Here is a 7,083-nt window from a genome sequence, read left to right as displayed (position 1 = left end):
CATTGTCTGCATCCAGGCTCCCTACAGAGCACGGAGAATTCTCACCATGAATTAACGACCTTCAACTATTGAAATTATTCCTTTTGTGAAAGATCAACATGGGAAGGCATTAATATCCAAAATAGGGATAATTTCAGATGTCGAGATATTAGTGAAGAAGGGGAAAGTGGAATGATTAATGTACATCTGAATGCAACATCAACTTAGCATAACAGGATTAACGCACTTTTAAGTGGGACGGCATTAGTGGTCCAGATAACTCAAAGTTCCGGGAAAAAAAAGTAACTAGGAGAGATTTGCTCTGTATATTGATAAGAAAGACTATTTAAATACAGCATTAGAGTCAGAGAACATGGGAGGTCTATGTGGACTGAAATTTGCATAAAACTGACATTTTTTCATGATAGTCTCAGATTATGATTTTCTTAGTATTTTCACCCAGAATACCGTGGCAGGGATAATGTGTCATGTGTGCTTCAGTGACCTGATAATTGTTTGTCCTTAAACCTGATTTTCCCTGGTTCAGGTGTTCTCTGCAAGATTTCTCTGCTTTGAAGTTCATATACTTCTTTTATCTTTAGTAAGGGTTTGGTGTGATTCACTGAGAAATGTGCATAAACCATCATGGTGTATCTGGAAACTCCAATTTCTTCTTAGTTTTCCTTTACTTGTAGTTTGCTTTGGAAAATGAAAGTTGTCACCTTTGTTTATTAAAGATACTGGCTTTTCAAGTGGAGGTTGTAATCAGTCAAGGCTTGTTCTTGTAAGTTTCCATTATACTCTATGCTCATGTAACAGACATTCTCTTCTTTATCACCTCTTTGTATTTTCAAAAGTTTACAAGAATAATATTAATGTATGCTCAATTATGTTAAATTTCAGAAATATAGCTCAACTGAAGTGATAAGTATTTTCAAAGACATCAAAGATTCAGAAACAATAGCTCTAACTGGTTTTATATCTTTGAGTGTATATCTCCCCAAGTGTATTTATAAAATACAAAGTGTATCATACACAAATAGATTCATAAGATTTATCCAGTTAAAAATAATTAGTATTAATTCTTCTTTAAAAGTTTTGTAGAATTCACCAGTGAAGCCTTGTAGTTCTGGTAGTTTTTTTGTTGAGAGGTTTTTGAGAACTGATTTAGTCTCCTTAATAGTAATTTGGTCTGTTCAGATTGTTTTATTTCTTCATGATTCAGTCTTTTTAATTTTTTCTTTGGCCCGTTGATTCCTTAGGATTGTGTTGTTTAATTTCTACACATTTGTAAATTTTCCAGACTCTGTCCTATTGTTCATTTCTGGCTTCTTACCATTGTGGTTGAAAAAAATACCGGGTTGGACAAAAGGTTCGTTCCATTTTTTCCGTAAGATGGCTTTAGTAGCACTTAGTTGTCTTTAACTTCATTCGAAACGATTTTGTAAGATTGTATGTGACAGCTGTCATATCAGCGTGCATTTAAAAAAGACTTATAAAAATTGGTGAATTTTTGTGTAGCCATTTTAATATTGAAGATGGAAGAAAAAAGCAACATTTTCAGAATATAATGCTTTATTATTTCAAGAAAGGCAAAAACGCACCTGACACGCAAACAAAGACTTGTACAGTGTATGGAGAAGGTGCTGTGACTGATCGAACGCGTCAAAAGCGGTTTCTGAAGTTTCATGCTGGAGATTTCTCACTGGATGATGCTCCACAGTCGTGTAGACCAGTTGAAGTTGATAACGATCAAATCGAGACATTCATTGAGGACAATCAACATTATACCACACAGGAGATAGCTGACATACTCAAAATACCCAAATCAAGCGATGAAAATCGTTTGCACCAGCTTGGTTATGTTAATCGCCTTGATGTTTGGGTTCCAAGTAAGTTAAGCGAAAAAAACCTTCCTGACCATATTTCTGCATGTGATTCTCTAAACGTAATGCAAACTTTCTGTTTTTAAAACAAATTGTGACGGGCAACGAAAAGTGGATGCTGTGCAATGTGGAATGGAAGAGATCTTGGGGCAAGTGATAAGAACCACCACCAACCACACCAAAGGCTGGTTTTCATCCAAAGAAGGTGATGTTGTGTATATGGCGGGGTTGGAAAGGAGGCCTCTATTATGAGGTTCTTCCAGAAAACCAAACAATTAATTCCAACAAGTACTGCTCCCAGTTAGCACTCAATGAAAAGCGTCCAGAATTAGTCAATAGAAAATGTGTAATCTTCCATCAGGATAATGCAAGACCACATGTTTCTTTGATGACCAGGCAAAAACTGTTACAGCTAGGCTGGGATTCATCCATCGTATTCTGATTCATCCACCATATTCACCAGACATTGTACCTTTTGATTTCCATTTATTTTGGTCTTTACAAAAATTCTCTTGATGGAAAAAATTTCAATTCCCTGGAAGACTATAAAAGGCACCTGGAACAGTTCTTTGCTCAAAACAGTAAAAAGTTTTGGGAAGATGGAATTATGAAGTTGCCTGAAAAATGGCAGAAGGTAGTGGAACAAAAGGGTGAATACGTTGTTCAATAAAGTTCTTGGCGAAAATGAAAAGTGTGTCTTTTATTTTTACTTAAAAACCAAAGGCACTCTTTGACCAACCCAATATATAGTATGTAAGTGAAGTAAATCAGAAAGAGAAAGACAAATACCATATGTTATCACTTACATGTGGAATCTAAAATATCAATATGACAAAAATGAACCTATCTATGAAACAGAAACAGAATCACGGACATAGAGAACTGACTGGTGGTTGCCAATGGGGAGGGGTTAGGGGAAGGCATGGAGTGGGAGGTTGGGGTGAGCAGGTATAAGATTTTGTATATAGAATGGATAAACAACAAGGTTCTACGCACAGAGAACTATATTCAGTATCCTATAGTAAACCATAATGGAAAAGAATATTTTAAAAAGAATGTATATATGTGTATAACTGAATCACTAAAAATTATACTTAGTATAATATCAGTCTTCTTAAATTTACTAAGACTTGTTCGGTGATCCATCGCATGATCTGTCCTGGAGAATGTTCAATGTGCCGTTGAGAAGAATATGTATTCTGCTGCTGGTGGATGGGCTGTTCTCTTTTTGTCTAAGTCCATTTGGTCTAATGTATAATTCAAGTTCAGTACTCCCTTATTGGTTTTCTTTCTGGATGATCTATTCAGTGTTGAACGTTGGGTATTAAAGATCTGGACAGGGGCTTCCCTGGTGGCACAGTGGTTGGGAGTCCGCCTGCTGATTCAGGGGACACGGGTTCATGCCCCGGTCCGGGAGGATCCCACATGCTGCAGAGCGGCTGGGCCCGTGAGCCATGGCCACTGGGCCTGTGCGTCCGGACCCTGTGCTCCGCGACGGGAGGGGCCACAACAGTGAGAGGCCCTTATACAGCAAAAAAAAAAAAAAAAGATCTGGACACTTTTTTTCTATTGTCTATTTCTCTCTTCAAATCTGTTAGTATTTGCTCAACACATTAAGGTCCTCCACTGTTGAGTGCATATTTATTTATGATTGTTGTCTTCTTGATGAATTGAAAACATTATCATTATGTAATGACCTTTTTTTTCTTGTTGCAGCTTTTGGCTTAAAGTCTGTTTTGTCTGGTGTAACTCTAGCTACCACTGCTTTCTTTTGGTTTCCACATGTATGGAATATCTTGTTCTAAAGCTTCACTTGGAGGCTGTTTGTGTTTTTGACACTGAAGTGAGCATCTGATAGGCAGCGTATAGTTTGATCTTGTATTTTTATCTAGCCACTCTATGACTTTTGACTAGAGAATTTAATATATCTATGTTTACAGTAATTATTGATAGGTGAAGACTTATCAATGCCATCTTATTGTTTCCTGGATGTTTCTTTGTTTCTTGTTCCTTTTTTCCTCTTCTGCCTTTCTTTGTGAATTACTGATATCCTGTAGTGGTATTCCCTTCCCTTTGTATTTTCTGAATCTAGTACAGGTTTTTGCTTTGTGGTTCCATGAGGCTCACAAAAAACATCATAGATATAACACTCTATTTTATGTTGATAACAATGTAACTTCCATCACATACAAAAAAAAATCTACTTTTACTCCCCTCCATGAATTTTTGTGTATGGTGTTACAATTTACCTCTTTGTATATTGCTTATACATTAAAATTATTATAGCTGCAGTTATTTTAATAATCTCATCCTTTAACTTTTATATACTGAAGTTAACTGGTTAAGACACCACCATATCACACTATTAAGGTATTCTTACCTTAACTATATACTAACATTTACAAGTCTATTGTGTAGTCTCATATGTTTTCATGGTACTCTTTAGCGTCCTTTTATTTTAGCTTGAGGAACTCTTTTAGAATTTGTCCTAAGACAGATCTAGTGATGATGAACTCCCTCAGCTTTTGTGTTTTTTGTTTTTTTACATAAGAGTATTTGAATTCTTGTCCTTAAAAACTATAAAGACTATCATGATTTGGAAATGAGACTGTACCAAACAATGGCCAAAGAAGAATCGTACATTCTATGCCTTCTCTTTCCTTTGTTCACTCAGAAATATAATGTTATCAGCTATAATTGTTGTTGCTTGTTGTCTCACATTATTTTTATCCATATATTCACCATAGTCTACTTTCCCTTCCAGGTAAATTCAAGACGCCTTTTTCACATACTGATATGCCACATTTCTGAGGCCTGGTCAGAATACTGAAATTCTGTGCCACGTTGTCTTTTGAATGACATCACCCATTTGGTAATGCTTCATTTTCCCCTGATCGCCACATCTCATTTGCTGCTACAGAAAATATCGTGACTGGGTTTTTTCCTTCTACCTGTCTCATGATAGGGTCCTAACCTACTCAACCAAGTAGCTGCACGTGATTCAGAGATCTGTTGAGAACAAAACTGCTAACTATTTCAGACTCATGTCTTACAAACTGATGAAATACCTGTACTACAGGTCTTGGAAACATGGCTTCTATTTTCTTTTCTTACAATCTACTCTTTAGTCTTTTCCCGACACTCTGGCCAGCTTTTGTTTTTTGAAAAGAGTTTTTAATCTCTTCATTCAAGAAGGACAATTATGATGAATAGGATATTATTGGTTGGCAAGGTTTTTTGTTTTGGGGTTTTTTTTTTTGAGCAATTTGAATATATCATCCCACTCTCTCCTGACCTGTGAGGTTTCTGCTCAGAAATCAACTTTCAACCTTATGAGGCTCTAGGGACTTCCCTGGTGGTGCAGTGGATAAGACTCCATGCTACCAGTGCAGGAGGCCCGGCTTCCATCCATGATCAGGGAACTAGATCCCACATGCATGCTGCAACTAAGAGTTTGCATGCCACAACTAAGGAGCCCATGTGCCACAACTAAGACCCACTGCAAACAAATAAAAAAATATTTAAAAAAAATAATAATCCTGGGCTTCCCTGGTGGTCCAGTGGTTGGGAGTCCGCCTGCCGATGCAGGGGACACGGATTCGTGCCCCCGTCCGGGAAGATCCCACATGCCCTGGAGCGGCTGGGCCCATGAGCCATGGCCGCTGGGCCTGTGCGTCCATAGCCTGTGCTACGCAACAGGAGAGGCCGAGGCCACAGCACTGAGAGGCCCGAGTACCATAAAAAAAATAAATAAAATAATAATCTTATGAGGTTCTCTTGTAAGTTATAAGCTTCTCTACTCTTGCTGATTTTAAGATTCTTTCTTTTTGATAGTTTGTCATTTGCATGGATTGGCTATGGTAAGGAGTACCACAACGACTGTTGAGGTGCAAGTGTTTTTTTTAATGATGGTATTCTCTGGTTGTATGAACCGGAGTGGGGTTGCCGAATCTCGTGTTAGCTCTAGTTTTTAATTTAGTAAGGAACTTGCCTACTGATCTCCATACTGGCTGTTACCAATTTACATTCAAACCAGCAGTCTAGTAGGCTTCCTTCTTCTGCCTGCCCTGTTGAGCACTTCCACCTTTTAGGCTTTTTGAGGACTGGAGCCAGGGAACACCTCGTCTACATTTATTTGCACTCTCTAATCATGATATTCTGAGCATCGTTTCATTTGACGTGCTGTTTTCTAAAAAGCATGTAAGTACCACTGAGCTCTTGAAAAGTTTCTGCCTGCGCATCGGGCCTGATATGAATTCATTTCAGATGACTAGCCCAGGACCTTTCTCAAGCACTCAGATCATTTGCAGCCCCGCAGGCCTTGTGAATACTAAGTGCCCTTGAGCACAGTTTTTAAAGTTGTTGTTATGGGAAAGCGCCACAAGGCGGCAGCACCGCTTCGTGGCCTCTCTGGTAACTTGGGCAAACACAGCCTTAGAGGGAGTCCTGGTGTTGGGTTGGGAATTGGAGTGGAACGTGGCTGAACACACACCCCAGGGCTTGCATATCCTCGCCTCCTACCCCTTAACCTGCACTGCCCCACCCCAGGCCTATCGCTAGATTGTAAGTGGGCTACTCGGTGGGTGCCGTGCTTCGCAGGTGGGGCGACTCTAATGAAGTGGGCTGGAGGTGGGAACCTGCCTAACAGGAGCCACGCAGACCCGGTTTCCTCACAGCTCTTCCCTCTCAGCTGCTCCACCGTCACTTGGGTACACCAGGCTTTGCTTACCCGTAGGAGGGCCACGTTGGACCGGGAGACTGTGGTACCACGCAGGGGAGAATGGGCACTAGAGGTCCGAGGGGCCGCTGGTCAGGTGGCACGTCCTCCTCCCTTGCTCCCTCAGCAGCGGCATACTCCAGCCGTGGGACCCAGGCCCGTCGAGGCTCCAGGGGTGTGACTCCAGCCGATGACGTCGCAGAGGCCTGAGGTAAGAGAGGAAAGGCATTTCTTAACCCCTTGCTTGCCTTGTCATTGAATACTCCATTTCCCTTTGAGCATAGTTTATATACAACGTTGCATCTGTTTGAGTTCGACAGCCCCTCGATGCAATTATTAACGGAGCTGTCCCTGGAGCGTTTCGGGTTCTTTGCCCTGTCAGTTTATTGAGGAATGTTTTGTAGCTCTCCCTGTGCTTTCTTTTGGGTCGACCTTGATGAGCACTTTTTGATATGTTCAGTGTGTGTCTGGGAATCCCAGCCTCCTACTTCCCCCTTCCCC

The 7,083-nt window shown here is 40.2% G+C and overlaps 1 pseudogene; it reads right to left on the bottom strand.

The window, feature by feature from the left end:
• Positions 1 to 4,509: 4,509 nt before the first annotated feature.
• On the bottom strand, positions 4,510 to 4,957 carry LOC112415790 (single-stranded DNA-binding protein, mitochondrial-like; annotated as a pseudogene).
• Positions 4,958 to 7,083: the final 2,126 nt, after the last annotated feature.

This window comes from Neophocaena asiaeorientalis, unplaced genomic scaffold (assembly GCF_003031525.2).
Source record: "Neophocaena asiaeorientalis asiaeorientalis breed wild unplaced genomic scaffold, Neophocaena_asiaeorientalis_V1.1 scaffold1058, whole genome shotgun sequence".
In the NCBI taxonomy this organism is placed as follows: Eukaryota; Metazoa; Chordata; class Mammalia; order Artiodactyla; family Phocoenidae; genus Neophocaena; species Neophocaena asiaeorientalis.
Note: the sequence above shows the minus strand (reverse complement) of the source record. Positions and strands in the feature narration are given on the sequence as shown.